The sequence below is a fragment of the Ambystoma mexicanum genome, chromosome 7p (assembly GCF_040938575.1).
Source record: "Ambystoma mexicanum isolate Mex_15411 chromosome 7p, UKY_AmexF1_1, whole genome shotgun sequence".
Classification (NCBI taxonomy): domain Eukaryota; kingdom Metazoa; phylum Chordata; class Amphibia; order Caudata; family Ambystomatidae; genus Ambystoma; species Ambystoma mexicanum.
The window spans coordinates 523,610,875-523,632,965 of record NC_090939.1 but is presented as its reverse complement, the minus strand read 5'-3'; the positions used below and the strand labels follow the sequence as shown (position 1 = coordinate 523,632,965).

General features: G+C 43.6%; 1 protein-coding gene across 4 annotated transcripts in view; it reads left to right on the top strand.

The window, feature by feature from the left end:
• The first annotated feature begins 2,215 nt into the window (after window positions 1–2,215).
• Window positions 2,216–22,091, top strand: part of SYTL5 (synaptotagmin like 5) — an 885,600-nt gene continuing 865,724 nt past the window's right edge. The window contains exon 1 of one of the 4 annotated variants that reach the window (XM_069636560.1): window positions 2,216–2,450. The gene's annotated coding sequence lies outside the window, so the exon portion shown is untranslated. Of the gene's footprint in view, window positions 2,630–2,676; window positions 2,827–22,091 lie in introns of those variants that run through there. The other 3 variants (XM_069636555.1, XM_069636559.1, XM_069636556.1) reach the window with 3 other exon arrangements.

Here is a 22,091-nt window from a genome sequence, read left to right as displayed (position 1 = left end):
TATTGGAGGACCTTTTTATAACATTGCACATCTAGGGACATTTTTACTTGACATTCAGCCTCATTACGAGTTTGGTGGTATCTGGGCGGTAAATCCATCCAGATACCACTAAACTGAATTAGCGTTACTGCCACTTGGTCTGGCAGAGTTACCACCAGATTACAAGTGGTGGTGGTTGTGTAAATCCACATTCTTTTTGAGTCCATAGGACTCTATTGGGCTTTTTTGGTGGAATTACCGCTGTGGATTTACCGCTGCAGTAATTCCGCCAATTATACCGATTTTTTAGCGGTGAGTTGGAGGATTTACCTCCAGAATTGTCCTCGAGGCCATCCTCCACTGCAGGCCCAAACTTGTAATTTGGCATAGTGGTAAAGTTGGTAGTAACAGTTACCTCAACTTTACCACTTACCGCCAAACTCATAATGAGGCCGATTTTCTCCTTTTGCTAATCTGGCCGGCCCTTTCACAATATAAATATATATTTCTGGCGAGAGCAATCCTGTGGGATAGTGGAGGGAGTGTGGATCTTTCAAATCAAATGTAAACAAAGAATAGTGGCCACACAACGTAGAGGCTCTGTTTCAAAACAATATTTGAAGTAAGTTATTATTATTTTTGCGCAGTATTTTTGCGTATCATAGGCCACCAGTTACCTGGTCCTAAATCAATGGCCTGCTGTGGCCTCAATGAGGACAACTGAGGTGGAGAAAAAGAAAGAAAATGTGTGAGGGAAAAGCAGGAAGGTGGAGAGGGAGTAATAGACAGAGGGAATAAGGGTGGGTTAAGGAAAAATAAACTAAGAGAAAGGAAAAAGGCAGAAGAGGCAAATCAAAATATTCAGATAGGTAGAAAGAAAGTGGAAAATAAAATGAAAGAGGAATAAGGAAATGGAGAAACATAAAGATGGGAAGGTAAAAGGCAAGAGGACATTGGTAAAAAGGAAGGGGAATGGAGATGTGAAGGAAGAGAGGAAAGAACAGGCAAATTGGATGGATGGGTCAATCAACAGATAAAGAGATACTTCATAGATGAAGAGATGGAAGGCACTTTCCCCCTCCCCCTTCCCACGCACTTGCGCGATCTGAATGACACCTGGCCTATTAAGATCGTTGTCTGTCTTCCCTCTGTTTCCCCGTGCCTTGCCTCGTCGCTCCTTGAAACACTTGTTTATAGGCGCGTTACAGATGCCATATCATATCATATATGATATATATATAAAAGGAGAATGGGTTGATGAAGGGGAAATGGGTGGATAAGGTGAAACTGGATGGATGGATATGGTGGTGCATGAATTGGGAGTACTTTGGTGGATCATTGAAAGAATCTTTTGGATAGAACAAAAAGGAATGAATTCATGTGACAAGGGGGAAGGGGCTCCATGCATAGATGGAATGGTAAGAGCTGGTACGGATGACTGGGCTCTAAGATGTTCTCTCTCCATGTGTGAAAATGTCACCCAGTCCTGACTGTGTTCTTTGCATTCAGAAACTTGCCGTTTTGCTTTACCCATTTTCAATTCAAGACGTCAAGTGCCAGAATTAAAGAAAACACCGGGACGGGAGTCACGCAAGGCATGTGGGAACTTGAGAGTTCTGGAATGGAGGGAAGGGTGAGTGGATAAGGGGATAGGAAGCGGGGAATTCGAATGGAAGACAATACCAGGACGCGCACAAATGATGGCGCCCGCTTTGGACTAGGTTCACGGTAGACACGTCGTGCGCCGCCTGTACCTGTGAGTTGCAAGGACATGATCGGATGCATATGGACGGGCATTAGGCAATTATTGCTGGGAGCACTAAACACTCTAGGACGGGTACGGTCGCTTATTGCCTTCTACTCTACCAATAACCCGACGGTACTGTGTGTACATTGCCCACTGGCAGATATCACCTGCTTATCACGGCAGAAATAAGTTATTACCCAATGTGACGGTACTTAATGCATCGATCACGGAAGGATGAATGGTGTAGTTGACCAGGTCTCAAACCACTGTCACGAGGCAGGCTGATAACTTGATGTAACTCTATTATTCTCTGCCACAGAAACTGTATTTTGATCTTTTACGTTAAAAAGGACGATTTTTCAAAGACCCGTTACTGGAATTGAAATGATTGTTTTGAGTGATGGTGATTAGCGGAATTTCCAATTAGTATTGCTCTTTTCATTTCGCTTGCACTGTCGCCGTCTGCGCATGGGCAGCGAGACCGCGAGCACTCAAGGACCATTGCTGGGCTGTGATTACGGAAAGTTTGCCTCGGCGACGCTGCAAGGGAAAGGTGCGCAGCGCTGCAAGGGAAAGGTGCGCAGCCCGGCACGAGACCCCGCGCCGCTCGAGGAGCCTCGGTAGCTCAGGAGGCGACCCTCCCTGTCAGTGCACATTCGCCGCCGGCGGCGCTTCCTCCCGCTGGTGCTGCGTTGCCACCCATTGCCGGCTGACGGAGGGGCAGGTAAACATTGCATTGAGCTGCTGGGTGTGTACAGTGTGTCAACAGATCTGCGGGACAAGGGCAGCAGGTTGGGCAGGTTCTGAGTCAGCGCTTCGGGATCCCAGCCGCAGCCGCAACATGGCCAGGAAACGTTAGAGAGAAGCAAGGAGGGCATTTCTCTTCCAGTCCAGACCCCCCAGGTAAGATTCTGCTCTGCCCGCTCTCTCTCTGCGCCTGCCCGGGTTGGAGTTCCCTCTTGCGTTTCTTGTCGCTCCCCGGCAGTCCAGTGTCCTCTCTGAAGAGACAGCCTCTCATTTCTGACGGAAAGTAGACGCAGACGGTGGTCTCTTGAGTGGGTCGACATTACATATTCGTTCTCAGCGGCGGCCAGGGCTTGGTATGGTGTTTTACATCTGTTTACTTTGTTCGCCTTTTGTGTAGGGCTGATTACCATGCAAAGGTGCTGCCAGTGTTTGTTTCCTGTCTCCTCGGGCATGTGTATGCAGCCTTTTCTGTGGCAGAAAACAAACGAAGACATTCTGCCAGTTAATGTTTACCCTTTTTGAGGTGACGTGAGAGCACTTACATACACTTTAAATAGTAATAATATTATTGATGGGTCAGTAAATGGCCTTAAACTAGCTTTGATTGCTGGTGCTTATTCTGTGAGCAGCAAACCAAAGGGCGCTTGTGTTTATAAATATCATGGTGGCTGCGCGCAGCGCACATTATGCATTATTGAGCGCAGCAGGCAGCGGTTGGCCATTAAGTTACCATCAGTGTTCTCGTCGCATGTTGTTAAAACATAATGGGTTCCTTGGAGGGTGCTGACAGTGTACACCAAGCAGCAAACAATCTCAGGGCTGGACAAACGAATTCAGGTGACCCCTGCCCACCAGATCCACAAGAACGCACGCTCCCTTTCCCGGACCTATGGAATGTTAGCACTATTTGAAGTTTAATAATGCAGGTTGAAATTCGAGTTGAAGGAGAACGTTTTCTTTTATTTTTTGAGTTAAGTTTGTAATTTATAATCTCATTTACCGCGTCACTACACTGCTACATTTAGGACAGTTAAATCACTGCACGGGCGCTGACCTATGCAACGTTCAGTAGAGCAAAAGTCGTATTTTGTCACATACTAACTGTGAAATAAAACTGCACTTTGCATTGTACAATACCCGCACGTCCTTCCTCACAAAACAAGCTTAAAGGCATGGTCTAGTAAAAAATGTTATTGTCCCAACGGGTCGGCCATGTTTTTTTAAGCCTAAGTGGCTCAATTTTAGAAAACTTTCCTATGGACCTTACCCGAGTTTTCGTCCATTAAACGCAGGCGAAAACAAGCACCAGGGAGCCGCCATTTTCTGATAATCCTATCTTTTCCCCGATCGCCCTGGCGGACCTGCTTTTGCGGCACTAAATCAATTCCCCCGCCCCTGAGCCTGACATTATCAAAACATTAATATTCCCCGCCTCTCCCCGTGACGTTACTGTGCTGCGTAGGCAAACGCGCCCAGTCAATGCCCTCACCATGGTGACATTTCATGACTATTTGCCACCACAGGGGCGACTCCACACAGAACCCGGAAACCAACACAGATCAACTCACAACACAGCACACCACAATTCGGAATATGAAACTGTACTTTACAATGAAACAGCAACACGGTACATTTGGTAAAGTACATTTATTTGACATTAAATGTTTATAGAATATTCAGCAATTGCCATATGAACTCCGGAAGCCATTTATTTTCTTTTATCTGTATCCGCAATAACTGTTCTGTTTCATCTTGAGTCACGCGGTGTTCCTTTATGGTACACAGGGTGTTCATTTTCGTAAAAAGAATCACTTTAGAAGCGCGGTGAACCGCAAGGCTGTTCCATCAACTAGGCACTAGTCCAGCCTAAAGGTTGTTATGTTGCTTCTAGCCACTAGTACAGCGTAAGGGCATGTGGGCCCTTGGCGATCGTCCCATAATATGGTGATCGTGCTCCAGTTGTTGACACGAAGCTGCAGGTGTCTGCTGAAGAATCCATCCGCCGGTGTCTCAAACAGATGGCAGTGCCAGTAAGGGATCAAATACCTGTTATGAAAACAAAAAAATGATAATTAGTCTCGCTAGCCGAACTTCATTAATATTACTCATTTTATTTATTACGGCCGATCAGAAACTATTTGCTTGCAAGGGTAGTTCCATGGAGTATGTTCGTGTCTAAAATCAATGCGAAAAGTAACAAGATAAATCGAGGCCAACACACAATGATAAACGACAGTCTACATGCGTGAGGAATGATATGATATATGATATGGCATTTGTAACGCGCCTATACTCAAGTGTTACTAGGCGTGACGAGGCAGGTGGGGAAGAAGGGCAGACAGACAACGATCCTACTAGGCCAGGTGTCTTTCTGATCGCGCATGGGGATGGGCTGTACAAGGTTAGTTGAATACAAATTAAATAATAGGGCCAGCTGGTGGCAAGTGCAAGGTAAATGCCGGGAGAAGGGGCTGAAGGATACAGAGACAGTCCCGTAGTGCAGGGAAAAGTGGCTGGGCCATGGAACGAGATCGGTGAGACCAGTGGACCTGCATGCCCATGTGCCCACTACGAACAGTTTTACTTGCTTTTCCTAGCTCTTCATTCATTCATTTATTCATGCATCCATTCATTAAATCTTCATTCCGGTATAAAAGCGTGTAAAGATTTACTTACAGTATATTTGAAATTTCCATTGTGTCTCTTCGTAATGCAGTCTGTAAAACGGACCGTGCTCTTAACAATGATTTTTCGTATACTGACCTAAAACTGAAACTCGGTCTAGTTTCTGAATTTTCTGCCTTATCGTCTCTTACGTTATTGCGTACTCCCTTCAAATGCAGTTCTTTCGGCATGGTCCCTGTCTCAAGGTAAAAAAACAATAGACCCTTATACTTCCAGTGCGACTTGTGGGCCTCATCTGGGCGCTGTCCTTTGCATTCTTTATTTGCAACATCACGTAGTATAGGCATCTATGAGAACTTGAAGTTTAGAATCCGTCTATGTAGTGCGCCTCAATGTGCAAATGGGAACTGGCTTCTCTCCCAAATGCCACGGCCCGCTTGGCTGGTGCGTTCTAAGTGCCCCAATTTTGTCACCGTTGTCTGCGAGCTTTGCAGCCCAAATTGAGACATTTAATTTTTGGCGGAAGGTCAGGGAAAGTATAAAGTACCACAGGAGTTGAGTTAAAAGTGAGATTTATTGTTTGTTTGTTTGTTTTATTATTTGCAATACGCAAGCCTCCCCTCCGTTAACAGTGCGCAGAATTTACATTTACATGAGATGAGACATGAGAAAAATATATACATACACATATGTGAGGTGAATAGAGAGAATTCAAAGATGACACCCAGCTTGTTCGCCACCCATGATGGTGAAGTTAGGGGTTAGGTTTACAGGTACACTGTACAATAACATTTATTTACAAAAAGACAATCGTATTGCAATTATTTAAACCGGGATTTGTACTTCACAATCAGCTGTGCATCGGGTGGGCATGGCACAGTCGCAATGTTCAGTGGCAATGGATCACTGCTCTGTACAGAAACGTCCAAAATTCCATATCTGTGCTTCTCTAACACAGCAACAATAAGGCCTTTCACAAAGTCGAACTGCATTTCATCATAGACTGGTTTGATCACCCATTGCTTACTTTGTTTTGAAAACACCTTAGTGTAGCGAGGCATCCTTACTTTACCCCTAGTCCTAGATTGTTCACGTCCGACATTGCTGTTATGGGCCAAGACCGCTAGTAGAGTCCTATGTCTCATGCCCCGAAAGCTAAAATGCAAGCGCTTTGGCCTGTACTTTAGGCACATATTGTGGAACACCTCCAAATCTCCTGTGTGACAGAATTCTGTCAGTCCTCTCAAATCTCTTGATAGAGTTTTGTCGAAAACAATCTTCTCAATGGCTTTGTGTGTCGGTGAAGATGGAATCAACCACTTCTTCTTCCGTGCCTCCTCTGGGGACAAAGGGCCATGTTCACATTGGTGGAAATGTTCATTTGCTGTCCAGCGGTGAACGCTGGTACAGTGGTGCATCAGTGACCGCCATTTTTCAAGTAGTATTTCCACTGACCCCTCACAAGTTTTTGAGCTCCACCAAAGATGGTTGGTGATAGAATGTGACCACTGCAAAATACTTTCAAAACCTTTTTTTTTTCCTGCAGCCGAGATTTTCTTATTGATTGATTTAGCAAGATGCCATACGTCAAATTGATGTTTAATATGTGGGAACTGCTCTCTCATTGTCTTGGCAATTGAAACGTGTCTATCCGTGGCTATGAGGTCGATGTGCATCCCCCTCGATTGTAGATGTTCCACTGATTTTATAAATCCTAGTTTCTCCATGGCCACTGACGATGTACATTGTGTTACCTGCACGACCACCGAACTCACAATTTTCTTACTATCCATGTCCTGAAAGTGGTAGGTGCAGTACTTGGCAGAAAATCCAGGGCTATCGCACTGTCCATCGCCGGCTAGCCTGAATCGTTTGCCTTCGAATGTACTTGCTAGAGACAATTGTTCAATTTTCCAAGCATCACTAATGGCCGGAAACAGATAATCACGTTGGTATGTGTAGTACAGCGCTTTAGAAATGAAATGGAGTCCCACAAACTGAAAGAAAGCCTCTAACTTTCTAAAACTGGAGACACTAAAAAGTGATGCAGCTGCACACAGTAGATTGCCTGCTGGCATTTTCCCCTGCATTGGTTGTGCAGACCATGAGAACCTATGATTTAATATACAGGCGGCATTTATTTTGACGTTACTGCCTTTTATTTGACGAGTCACATTAATCAATGGCTTCCCACATACGTTCCCTCTAATGGAACGCACACATTTCAGCATACTTATAATTTCCATCAAACAACTGTCGAATACAATGTATTTGCTCTCTTTCATTAGACTGTCATCCTGCGTCAACGTTGTTTCGGCCTTTGACGTTGTGGAGATTTCAACACATTGGAAAGTAATATCGCTGATATCAAGTTCTGATGCGTCTATGGATGCTGCGGCTGTTTCATTCACTGTCATTTCAACATCTATTACTTCAACATTGATGGGAGAACACAACAATGTCGACAGGTTTTTTGGTGGCAAATTTTTGGCGGGTGTAGATTGTGTAAATTTATCTGCAACTACTTCAGAGCTATCTTCAATACATTCAATAACATCTTCTTGTGGTGGTCCGGTCGCACTGTAGCTATGGTCCAATGTAACTTTGCTGTAGTCTTCAAACACAGTTAATTCATGTTCTGGCCATTGGACATGAGCATCTCGAGCCTGAACACGCCTCGCCTCAATTAATAGTTCCTCCATAGTGTACACGGTCTGGCAAGCCACATCTCTCATTCGCTTCACTGTCTGTGTGTGTATAGTTCTGACACCCACGGGTAACTGGAGGAGATACAGGAAAAGGGATGTTCAGTTTAAACACAAGATGGAGTGTAGTAGAATTGACTGGAAAAAAACATAAAATAGTCCCCACCACACATTTTTTTTTAAAGTTATGAACTGTTTGTAACTAACCTTTTTTTGTTTTTTTTTCTTTGCAACTTTTTTGACTCGACCTTCAACATCTGCACGCTGTAGCTCCGATTCGTTTCCGCATGTCCTCCCTTCCTCTTGCGCTGCAAGGACTATATTTTCTGTATCCGCATAGACAGCACGGAATGAGGCTCCATCGTCTCCCTGAAACATAGTACTTTCATTACTATGTATCAAAATATTGTTAGCATAAAACACACGTGAGGACGAACACACAGGTACATCTCAATAGCCAAATACGATTTAAACATTGTGTGCAACAATCAAAGGACAAGTATTCGACCAGTGATGATCTATTTCGATGGAACTGTCAGTATCCATACCTCTGGCTCTGCATGGACTGCCATGAATGGTTGTATTGGAGAGGAGGCATCCGCATCTCCCTGAAACACAGTACTTGCATTAGTATGCTTTTCAATATTGGAAACACAACGCACACTTGGGATCGACGGCACAGGTACATATAAAGAGATAACCGCAAATGATGCATTGTCCAAAAGAATCAAGGAAAATCCAAATATGATCACATTTCATCGACTTATTTCAACGATTCCTTTACATCTGCATCATCTAAATGAGATGTTGTGATTGTGGTGGAAGCTCTGTCGTCTCCCTGAAACACAGCACTTGCGTTAATAGGGAAGAAAGTATAGCAAATGGAATCACGTTATATGATCACGCATGATGGAGCTGTCATTATCCATACCTCGTGCTGCTGAAGAATATCTATGGATGTTGCAAATGTAGTGCGCACTTCCGAAAGCTGTTGCGCCGATTCATATACTTGAATGTCAGGCTCTGCATCAAGTGCAGGGGTTGACGCTCCATCAACTGCCTGAAACATAGTACTTGCATTAGTGAGGATTACAATTTGCGAAAACATAAAATACACCTGGGGTCGACAGCACAGGTACATATCAACGGCTAACCACGAATGAAACATTGTGTAGAACAATCAAACGACAAGAATTCCAGCTCTGATGATGACGCTCGATGGAGCTGTCAGTATCCATATCTCCTGCTGGTGAGGAACATCTAGAAACGTTGTAGATGTGGCGGACGCTTCAGCATCTCCCTGAAAGACAGTACTTGCATTAGTATGGATAACACTAATTATAACTGAAAACAAACACCAGTGGACGATAACTAAGGTGTATATTAATTGGAAAGCAGTAACCAAACATTCTGTAAAATAATTACATGATAGAATAAAACTATTACTTGACATGCATAAAACAAGTCTGTAGCGGATTAGCCTAGTAAGATTACCTGATACGCGCTAGAAGTGGTTGATAACTGCGACCACGTCAAGGATGTAGAATGTTCTTGCTTCAGATTCAAGGGATAGTCAAGAAGTTGTAAAGGTCAATTAATGATTGATAATGAAATGCCAATATTAAAAATAGCCATGTAAGCCGACAGAATACTTGAAAAATGCTCAATACAGCACAGTTCCCTGTCCCCATATATATATACATTGTGTTTGTGGGTTATGAAATCGAAAAAGAATATATTGATAAATGTCATTATTCAAAAAAGTATACACTCATATCAATATCGAAATTATTACAAGGGATAGAACACCTACAATATCTATTAATCCATTCGGCTACACACTACCGCAAGGCCTAAAGCTAAATCCGGACACTTGACTCACCGGTGGCGAAATGTGGACGAATAGAGTGGGAATAGCGTTTTCGCGCAATTTCCGTGTCGTTCGCCGTTTATTCTTCTTTGTTAGCCAAGAAGTTGTGTACATGTCCAAGGAAAAGTGCCGGCTGCAGATGCGGTATCGATCACCCCTCTTGTCCTCTAAGACTTGTTGGACTCTACTTTCCAGCTCATACAGTGGATATCCGCAATGTCTGACCCATTCTCTTATTCGATCAACAGTTTTCGGGAATACATGCATTGTAGTTCCTTCAGATTTCGCATGGGTCTTCGAAGGGCAACCGCTAATCGAACAGGCAGGTATTGTTGATGAATCTGAAAAGTAAATATCGACATTATTATACAATCTTCAAGAGTAAAGATTTGATACAAAAGTAAATGAATCATACAATGATCAATGCAAGGTTTGTTTTGGTCGCAGGAACTATACCAGTTCATTATGTGCTGCTTAGTATTTGCATAAGTTGCAGAAATGTATAATTGATGTGACTGAAATCTGAACATGTGACTCGTCCCTTGGATGTTCTGTCTTGCACGAAAAGGAAACATGCTAACATTATTGACTGGACCCCCGAAGGATGCAATTCAATCAGAATAGTCACAGATGAAAATAAATAGATCTATTGATAGCATAGCAATGGAAACTCAAGTCAATACCAATGAGACCAATGAACATAGCACTATTTTGTACTCTACTGGAAAATAGATAGAAATTTAAAAATCTGGGAAATATAACCAGGATACATGGCCTTACCTTGACCAACAAACAGTTGGGTTCAGCAAGCAGAGCAGTATGTTGCGGGAGAATAGGTGGATGGCCACAGGTAGCGCACTGATGGGTATGCTCGAAGCGGTCGGTCACAGAGTTCACAGATAGCACGACGACAAGCAGATTAGCATAGATCTCGGTGGTTCCCAGGTAGCACGTTCAAGAGTTGACTTGCAAAGCACAAAGATGTTCTCATGAGACATATCGAGTGGTTTTTAAAGTATTAAAAACTGGGGTGTGTTTGTGAATGAATGACGTATGTATGTCGTGGTATTAGGGGGGCGGCCTGCCTCAGGGGAGGCCTGCCTGGAGACACGGGGTCTGAGGAGGCCATGTGACCGATGGCCCCTTGGCGTGGGACACCTTTTGAAGTGTACATGTAGTTTGGCACCTTGGCCTTTCGCGCCCCGGACAGCCCCCCATGCCAGCGCTCATCCCCGGGTGTGAACCGCCTTTGATAGAGGGGGGTGGGATGGATGGCCCTGGGGCGTGCAGATAAGGCACAGGAAGACTGCTGAATGGAGACACACTTATGTGGATTGCAGGGGGGCGACCTGCCTCAGGGGAGGCCTGCCTGGAGACACGGGGTCTGAGGAGGCCATGTGACCGATGGCCCCTTGGCGTGGGACACCTTTTGAAGTGTACATGTAGTTTGGCACCTTGGCCTTTCGCGCCCCGGACAGCCCCCCATGCCAGCGCTCATCCCCGGGTGTGAACCGCCTTTGATAGAGGGGGGTGGGATAGATGGCCCTGGGGCGTGCAGATGAGGCACAGGAAGACTGCTGAATGGAGACACACTTTTGTGGATTGCAGGTGGGCGGCCTGCCTCAGGGGAGGCCTGCCTGGAGACACGGGGTCTGAGGAGGCCATGTGACCGATGGCCCCTTGGCGTGGGACACCTTTTGAAGTGTACATGTAGTTTGACACCTTGGCGGTTTACGCCCGTCACAGCCCCCCATGCCAGCGCGCATCCACCGGCGCGAACCGCCTTTATATCAATATACAGTATATCGCCTTTATATCAATGATAGTATATCGTTGCTTATCAATAACAAATGCCACATACCGGAGATTCTTGTGAGCACAGACCCACACTTCAACCGGTGTATTATAGTGGCCAAGACCCTAGGGCCTGTATAATCCAATGGTAATTGTTAGTATAGATATATGTGTGACTTTTATAGAGACATAACCTACTGAAAGACTTTGAACAAGTGTTATTTAGTGCATGCATTATCGAGAATATGTTATGTTAGCTTAGATAGATAGTTACCACCCTGCTTCACAGCGACCAGACCTTCACCCATTCGGAGCACAGGTGTCTGACGTCCATCCTTGAATGGAGACACACTTGATTCATTTAAAAAATCGAGACAAACGTTGTTAAAATATATGTGGTGTTTTATTTTGTATCTTATTTTCATGACACAAAAATACAAGACTTTAAAGATTATACAGGTCAGGTTGCAGCACAGCGATAGAAAATCCCCTGTACTGACCGCTGTCACTCGGGAACGTTTCTCTAATGGCACGAACGGCACAGGCGGGTATCACTCTTCGAACGCGTTGTCCAAGCCTCCCGTGAAGCCACCATGTAAAGGAACGATAGGCCACCAGCCTGTACCACCTGTGAAAAGGAATGAAACAAACTGTTTTTAAATGACCCAGATAAGTTTAATAAACGTTTGTTGTCAATGACAATTTTTGTAACTAATGGCATTTTACACGGACAAATGCTATCTAGACAATGCACACTATTGAATGACTTACATGCGTTACAATGATATGTAGATGTAATTTTGGATATAGTAGAAGAACATGAAATAGGAGTGGCATGACAAGCAGAGTATACTTACTCGTTACTCGGATTACGAGGACGAACAGTTGCTCGAAGTTCGTGCATAAGCACCATCATTATTCTCAACACGGCCCGTGTGAGGCAGGCTGCCCTGAAGTCTGGCAGCTCGGTGATGCATTGCGGTCGTGGCTCGCCTTCCGAAATGTGGGCCAGGCATCCCGAGTTTTCTCGGCAGCAGCAGTTCTCGTCCTCAGTTGGCATTAGCTTGCACCGATTGCTAGTGCACCAGGTGGAGACGCCGTCCATTCGACTAGGCCCAGGCTCTTCATCTGTTGATTCGTCCTGCCATCTGCCGTCCGAATCCCCATCAGTTTCTCGTGCTTCCCTTTCCAGTAGTTCCTCCTCGGTATACTCGGGCTCGTACATGTAGGGCATTATTGTAGCCATTGTGTGTTAAACAAACTAAAATAATTTATAGCGGTGGTACTGATATCTGTTCACACGGGCTACAAGTGGCGAAGGTAGCTGACCAGAGCACTGAAACGAGTCACAGAATACTCAAAGTAACACAGAGAGGGGAATGGAATCGAAAATCTGCTGCTGTGTGTTGTGAAACGGTCTGTTTATACTTATTGAGGAGAGAGGCATCCTGCCATTTCCATGGCGACACGTCATTAGCTGAAGCGCAGCGAATGTTGACACAAGACGTGCTTTGGCGTTGGGAAATGGGCGGTACGAGTCTGCTGATGACAGGCTCAGGGGCGGGGGAATTGATTTAGTGCCGCAAAAGCAGGTCCGCCAGGGCGATCGGGGAAAAGATAGGATTATCAGAAAATGGCGGCTCCCTGGTGCTTGTTTTCGCGTGCGTTTAATGGACGAAAACTCGGGTAAGGTCCATAGGAAAGTTTTCTAAAATCGAGCCACTTAGGCTTAAAAAAACATGGCCGACCCGTTGGGACAATAACATTTTTTACTAGACCATGCCTTTAATATCTAAAGAAAACAAGGTGGCCATGTCTCATAAATCATTTTGTATCACAATGTTCCATTGTCTTTGAACTTGAAAGAAGACATCAATTCCTATACATTATTTGCTTCACCTGTTTACTTTTCAATCTGCAATATCGTTGGCTCAGAACAGGCCCACTTTATCAAAATTCCACTGTGGATATGGAATTCTCATTGATAGTGTACTCATTGTTAGAGTAGGTTACAGGATACGTGCATAAGGGCATTTTACTGCACTCAATGTTGAAGTAGTCGTATGAATACGCCGATTCTACGGTGCTGAATATTGTAGAGAACAGGGAGATTTTGCTGTGCTGAGTGTGTTTCAGTGTCTGCAGTGCATAAGGAAAACATGTTTGTGATTAGGGTGCATAAGGATGTTTTACTGTCCTGACAGTTGCAGTGGCTACGGTGCATGTGTGAGTTTTACTCTACCAACATGTGTACATACTAGATTGCATAAGGCCATTACCCTGCCCTGTGCTGACTTGAAGAAATAAGAACATAGGTGATTTTGCTGTGCTGAAGTTTGCAGTGATTAGAGTGCACAATGTATTGTAAAGTGCCATATGCAGCAGCAAGACACCATACATACACCATACATACTCCCCTTCCGCCATTTTTGGTGGTTTTGCTGCATGTGGCCCTGCGAAAAAGGAGAGGGTGGAGGATGTTTGTACAATAGAGTGCAGGGCTTTATGTGGACTGGGTCTAGCCGAGGCAGAGGCCCGGCAGTCTCCAAAACTTGACCCTGACCCAGGGCTCCCTCAGTCACCTGGCAACCTTTTTCTATGGTGCAAGTCAAGGGGCTGAAAGCATGCACAGAATACTCGCCCTAGTTTATAGAACACGCTGTGAATGGCTCCCTTCTTTGTGAAAAGAGCACATATAGGGAGCACAGAAGCTGTTTTGCAGTCAGGCCCGACAGCCAATTCCTTGCACTCCAAAGCTAATGCTGGCTAAATGAGTTTATATGACTCATGGTTTGCAAACACTGTGCTGTAAGGGTGTTATCACAAATGATATGAGCAACACTGCCTGTATGCAATATGTGTTCAAATGGGTTTCAGGCTTCAATCAGTGCCAGACATATTTGCCAGATATAAACATTTGTGCTCATACTTCTCAAAATTATATTTTATTTTATGCAAAGCAGACTATAGCTTGTATTCGTTTTATTAACCCCCTTCCCTTTCTCATAGGTGATTTCAGGGCTTTCTGAAGATGCATGGGGGCCCAGTGCCCCCCTCTTACCGCATATGTTGTAAAAATGATTATGGAGTTCTCCTAATGCAGACTCCAATCGGTTATCTCGCTATTTTTATCATTCAGGGCGCATAACATTAGCTCCATCTTGAAATAAATTAATCTCCAAGCTTGATCCGTGCCCAACACTGTAGAGCTGAGAGTGGGTACCATGTCTGGAATAAGTTACCACGTTTACAAATATCTGTCCTTCTCAAGCAAATGCACATTTAAAGTGACACAGCCTTTAGTTTATGAAGACTGATTCCTCCTTACAGATTATGTCATATCATCATGCCCACCGTGGGGCTAATCTTGTGGCAAAATCCCAGATAAAGCAATAAAGGAAGGGGGCGAGTTGCTGGAAGTCACCATGGGTCTGGTGTATTGGCCTGTACACAGCACAAGAAAGGTAGGCCATCAGCGGGAAGATGAAACCTTAAATGACCACTTATGAAAGGCTGTTTAACTGGCCCTGATGCCAGGCCTGGGTAATCTATTTACAGAAAGAGGGTGATGTACTCATTGATTGATTTTCTGACATATTGAGTTAGAAAGTTATTTATTTGCAGTCTTTGCCGGAGAGATATATTTAAAGTATGCAGCCTGGATACACATGACCACCAGAGACAATGCTGAGTCACCAAAAATATGTTTTCATGATGCATTGTTTGAGAGAAGCAGCCCTTTCCTGAGCACCTGCTCCTCGTTTAGTCCACGGCCAGCGCTCTTTATCCATGCCCTGCACTTTGGCCACACCCCTTGATAAGCCCCCAGCCCTCTATTTTGCATGGCATTTTTATCACTGATGGAGGGAGAAGCAAATGCGAAACCTGTGTTGTCGATGGTTGCAAGCTGGTTGTATAGGTTGGCAAGTGACACTTGAGAATATGCTTATCTGGAGGGTGAGCGCAAGAACTGATACATTACAATGCTCTAGGTCTGGGTTACCAGCTGATGTGGGATGGTAATACATCTAAAGAGTGAAGCTTTGTCATATCTTGATTATTGTGGTACTGAAGACCCTCATTGTCGAGGAATGGCTTCTCCGTAATACCTAAATCCACACGCATGCTCCACCTACCGTGAAACTGGGCGATCTCCTCTCCTCTGTTTCCCCCCACCCTTTGCTTATAGATCCCTTGCTAACTCACCGCCAACCTTCCCCCTTTCATGTTGTTAGCTTCCCTTCTCCCTTGCATCTCTTCTTCCCTTGCTGCGTACTCCACGCTCTATGACTTGTAAATTGCTCAATTGCTTCCCAAAGCTAGGGCCGTGCTTAATACATACCATAATAATATATAATAGTCGAGAAGGGGTGATTTTTTTTTATATAGTGTAAGGTGGTAGAACATTTTATAGGAGAGTATGTCAAGGATAAGAATTTAGTAGACAAACGAGGGACACATGTAGTCAGGGGAAAAATGTGGTGCCAACTCGGAAGCAAGGTAATTGACTCCATCCAGGGAGAAGAATAGGTGGTGGTCTGTTAAAAGTTTGCAGTATTATTCATTTTAATTTAGGTTGCGTTCATTCTGACCAGAACACCATTTCCGAGTAGTGTTTATCAACGAGTTATGTGGGAGTCCCTCGTGTGTTCATATAATTTTCGGTGTGACTTCCACTGGGGCCAGGTTGCAGCAAAAAGGTGTATTGTTAGTTGTGGTTTTGGTGCTGGTGTAAAAAAGTGTATTGTGCTGAAAATTGTAGAGACTAGGATGCAGGGTTGAACTGGCCAATGGGAAACTCTGGAGATTTCCTGGTAGGCCTGTGCACCCTGGGTCTCTTTTTGTGCTATTTTCTAAATTTCACCATAGGAAAAGGCTTGGGCTTGCTGAGCTTGTGTATTATTGGGCCACTTTGAAATGTATTTCCAGGGCCTCTTTTGGTTCCCAGTCCACCCCTGCTTGGATTCATAGGCAGATATTTCTGTAACAAATGTTATACTGATGAGTGATTGCGATGCATTTCCTATACTAAATCTTGTGCAAACCGGAGCATCCAGGGTGATTTTACTGTTCTGAACGAAGGAGAAACTGCAGCGCATAAAGCCATTTCTGTGTAATGTCTGTTGCATATTCCAGAGAGAAGAAGCTTATATTTAGCTTTGAATGTTGCAGAGAGGACTCAATGCTGAAGTCATCATCAGATTTTTAATCGTTCTTTCTGAAAATGGTAATTTTTGAGGCATTAGTGACATATAAATTGAAGGAAGAAAATGCATGTCTGCCAATACACGCATGTAGGAATCAAGGTGAAATGGAGGATAATATTTGTGTTGTATGCCAATATATATGTTGTGTGTGTTGGTACCTGGCTATTTGGAAAGCACAAATGTACTTGTCGGCTTCTTGGCAGTAGCATCATACAGTGTGGTGTTATTTAAGAAAGGGTCATGCAGTGTGAGATGTTCCTTTCATAGGACAATTTTCCAGATACCAAAGTGATAGTGGTAGGGATTTCCAAATGGACGGGACAAGAACAGAGTTGACCTGTATTCTGTCTTTTGATTTTATAGGCTGGGACCTTCAAGTGTTTCAGACAGCAGGAGCCGAGACCACAAGAAAGTAGTGTAATAGTTTGACGAGCCACCCTCAACACAGGGAGTTCCTTCCCTCCCCACTCAAGTAGTCATGGAACAAACTGTTTAACAACACTTTATCCATGGCACAACACAATCAACTTATCTCAGCTCAAATAAATCACAAAAGTGAGTTAAAAAGAACGCAATCACAATGCTTCACTTTCTGCAAATTTCACTTCAGGAAATAATTACACTGATCAATAACAAAGGCACTTATCATGTAATGTGCGATTTTGATTTTCCTGCAGGCTTAAAAAACTAGACGTAGGATCTCAAGATTGGCAATGATGATTTCACCCACACTTTTGGTTTACTGAAAGGCCTGTGTTGGGGAAGCTAGATAGAAAGATTTGACTGATTTTAAAAACAAAGACACCTCTCTTCCTTAAAGAAGTTGGGGTCAGCTAGACAATTAGGATTACACAATTAAATTATAGGCTATTGTTTTCAGCACACAGTGGGAAGTCAGTTTTGTTCATTTCGAATTTTAACAAAATTCACCCTGCAGTGTTCTGCCAAACGGGCAATTAATTACATTTATATTTTTGGTTACACAGGCTAAGGATCTACACAGTTTTGCCACCCACCCACTATAAAGGGAAACAATTCAAGGCAAGCAGACTCCCCCACCTTTTGTTTTCCTAGGGTTCAGTTCTATTTACATAGCAAGCCTCTGTTTAAGGTTCAGGAAAGCCAGCTGCATCTCAGGACAGTCTGGAAAGGTAGAGCAGGGGTCTGTTCCTTCCACTCTCAAAGATGGCCTTCCGCTCTCCACCATAGGACCCATTCAGCTTTGAGGCCTTCGTAGAGATCGACAGCTCCACCCAGATGCACTCTCAGCAATCTCCTCTGGTGTCTCCTTACAGCTTACAGATGGTAAATTTCAGCAGCCTTCCTGATGGCCAGTCTCTTGTCTGTTCCTGTACCCTCTGTCGCAGTGCAGTCCCCTTTATATAGCAAATGAAACCACCAATTTTGCAATCTTGGGGAAGTACCCTGCAATAATTCCTGCCACTCAGATTGGACAGTTACCTATCTCCTCCCAAACCCAGCCTGGAAGTCCAGATTGGTTTAGGGGTCTGGAGCAACATATGCAATTGCCATTTGTAATCGCCCTTTGTTCTCCTTTGAACTTTTTGGCAAAAACTATTTATGTATCACAACTTCAAAAGTTTACTAGCAATGGCCATAGTAAACATATTTACTGATTTAGCTAATCATGGAGAATTCGATACGCCGACCACAAAATCCGTACCATGCAGCACGGCCATGTGGCACATTTCTGGCATTTCCATAAAAAGCACAACAGTTATGAATATGTAAAATATTAAGCATAACCCAAAATTAATTTCAACCCACTCACCAACTCTCACATTTGGAACATGTTCAGATCAAGGACGTCATTTCACCAAAATGCCAGCCGTAGCGGTAGTGACATCACACAATCCTTAACCTCTGATGACATCACAGGGAGTGATTTCATTTCACCCAACCCCGAAGTGACATCACGGGAAGCGATGGAACAATGATACATAGATGAAATCCATCCCCCTCATGATGGCTGACAAAAAAGCCTAAATGATAATAGTCCTTTAAAATTAATTGTGAATCTTCATCTGAGACAAAAGGCAGTCCACCCCTGCCTTCCGGCCATTTGTTTTCACTGGGTCAGCCTGTACCCGAGTTTCTTTTTTTATCAGTCTCCCTTGTGTTGGAAGCTTGCTCTTTGAAGTGGGTGTCCCCATTTTCACACATATTAGTAGTCATGCTCCAGACAAGGGTAACTTTTCTTGAGGTCAATGCTTTCAGAGCCAGACGGTCTGAATCTTGACACCTTTTGCAGGACACTTTATTGTGGTTGGTCATTAAATGGGGGATGTGACATCCAGGCTGGGAGTGGGAAATTTCCCTGTGAAGGTTTTCCCACAGCCAGCAAAAGGGTATTCTTGGGGCTGACAGTTTCCATGAAGAAAAAGTGGCATTTCCAAATGTCAATGGAGTTTTGTAGGTGAAACATAATATACATTGTTTTTTGTCTATCCGCACATTATGTTTTGTTTTCCTGACATTTTTCTGAGTGCACTGATATTTTTTTTCTCCCTTTTTTAAACTGCTTTTATTTGCACACACCTGCTCATGCCGTGTTTGTTTTCAATGTTTAGAAATCATGTTTTCCATGTGACAGGGATCTTTGATTACTCCTTCTTTTGCAAATTAAAATGGTGCTTCTCTATTTGTAATGATAGGTAGGCCCCTTTCCACATGGCTCTTTAATTTTGCTTGAAAAACAAAAACAAAGGCCAGGCCGTTTTTGTTTCAGTGTTTAAAATCCTGCCATTCATGTGAAATGGACTTCTGTTTGGGGCCCTTAAATGCACCCCACAATAATGTGGGAGGTTCTCCCGTTTAGTGGGTGGACAGGGACAATATAACGCCTGTTAAGTGATAGAGGGATTCAAACTGTATATGCATTGGCTCATTCACAGTCAGTAGCATGGAGAGAGGCCAGTGCATTCAATGAAGGTGAACATCTCTTGAATGTGTACTCCATTAACTAAGGCCTAGGCACATAAGGCATGGCACAGTATCCTGGTGGAGATAAAACAACTTGAATACTTGAATCCAGGGACATGAGCACCACATCCTGTTCCCTAGACTATATTGCGTTTGGGGCAATGATGGTCTGCCTGCTATCAGTATGATGGACACATATTGCGTTGAAGTGGCAGATTCAAGAGTAGTGTGCTTTTACTTTAAGGATATTATGCATTGTATTAGGAAGAGCAATGTTTTATCTCCTCATGTGGAGTTCGGAAGACAAGGGACATTACATCAAACGTTGAGTGTCTTTGTCCTTCCCGGGAGTATACCCATTCCTTAGCAATGAGTGCACTATGTGGTGGGAAAGCTTTGCTAACACTGTACCCCGCGGATCCCATTTCTGAACTTGCTGTCGCGTTAGACATGTTCCTCATTGCATTTTTTCTATGGCGTTCAAAAGGAGGCATCGGTAATTAGGCATACTGAGGAAGCCACCTGATTCTGCGTTCACCTCTTCCATGCTTGCTCTTTGCTTTAGACTTTTAGGAGAAATTAAATTGAAAACATATTTGTTTCTCTTAAATATGTTTCATCCCCAATGTTGCTGTAAACTTAACCACGTTTGTACATTGGTTGATCAATAACCTCTTTTTCGAAAATAGGAAACATTGTATTTTATAGACCAGGGGTCTGCAACCTTTGGCTGTCCAGGAGTTTTTGGACCACACCTACCATCAGCCCTAGCCGGTATAATCAGTGGTGAGGGATTATGGGAGTCATAGTCCAAAACAGCTGACGTAGCTTGCGGGTGTAGACCTATAATGGAAAGGCTCTCATTGGTTCCCCTGGAATGCAGTGGTTAAATGATGCATCAGTGCACATTGATGTCTGTAGAAAATCAGAAGTAATTTGAGGCACCCTGTCGACCACTGGGAAACACAAAGCAACAACTGTAAAATGCATCAAATATACTAATGTTTTGGAACAAAAGGGCACCACAGGCCCCCGCCTACGCACATAGGCGTAAAATGTGAACAGACAGTTATACAAATTCATTTAATTAGTTGGTGAAACTGCAGTATAATTACATCGTCTCCTCACAGCAAGAGCCACAGGCCAAACGGCACATATTGCTGTGAAACTCGCTTCTCCCATCACGAAATGACTTGCAAAGGAACGACAGGTTGTACCGGCCTGGCCACTTCAGTGGCCTGACCCCAGCTATCGGCCTAGTGAACGTGTAAAGCAACACCCCATCACTGCAAACTGAAGCAAAAAATATTTGTTTGCAGGTGTTCAGTATTCCGTATAGTCTGTAGGATAGAGTGCTTATCTCCATACGAAAATGCTATGCCACGCTCCGAGATCGATACATTGAGGACCGTAAAATTGGGTACAATTAGGAAATAATACCAGCCATTATCGGGCTATCTAAAACAGTGGTCGAAGTGGGCGGGAGCGGTGCTTCTCTAATTTTTTCTTTTAAGTTTGACTGTTTCTATACTTTTATTTTTAAAAGAAACTGTTCCGGAATGGTTTACTTTTAAAATAACTATATGAAGAATTTTAAACTTGCACTTCAGTGCAATGCATTTACCATTCTCTTAAAGAGCAGGTGCGTTTGGTTGGGGGTTTGGATTGCGTGTGGCGATGGAGTTTGCGAGGAGGGGGAAAGGCCAGCAGGGAACATAGTTCCACTACTTCTTTTCATACACTTCGAGCACTGATCTAAGATGTTTTTTAAGTGAAAATGACGATTTTCCTAATTATCTCATGATAATGATGGTAATTGCAGCTCAGTAAGTGAAACACTGCTGCTGAACTCTGTGCTGACCTTTGTAACACACCAGAGCATACTCACTTTCAATTTCTTTAGGTCAATACATTTGGTACAATTACATTGCATATCAGTACACTTGGTAATAATAAAAACTTGTATTTACATTGCTCTGAAAGTGCAGAAACTGCGGTTGAATATACTAAATGAAGTTAATGTACTATATGAAATAAGTTATTTAAGACATGCTAACTGGGCCGTGAACTAATGGACTATATTTCTGTTGTTTGCTTATGGGACTTCCTTTGATCTTGGACTTATCGCTGTTAGTGCTGTGATGGAAACTTCTCTAAATCCAGATTTGTTGAGGTTTGATTTATTTTCAGTGGGGACTGTTTTTTTTATTTTTTATTGGAGGGGTGTAAATATTTCCAACTAATATGGCAGAGCGAGGGAACTTGAGCCAACCAAGTAGGTTCAGGGGGTTTATTCTTCCCAAGGAAACATTTTATTAATAATGTGTTAAAACGGTGCATCATACAGTACACTTAGTGAGAAAAACCGGGTGAAAAGACAGTTTGCATTTAGTTTTGTAGGCTAACTCCAATCCAAAAATCAATAGAGTTGGGTTACACAATAGATGCAAGTAACCAACAGTGTACAGGAGCAT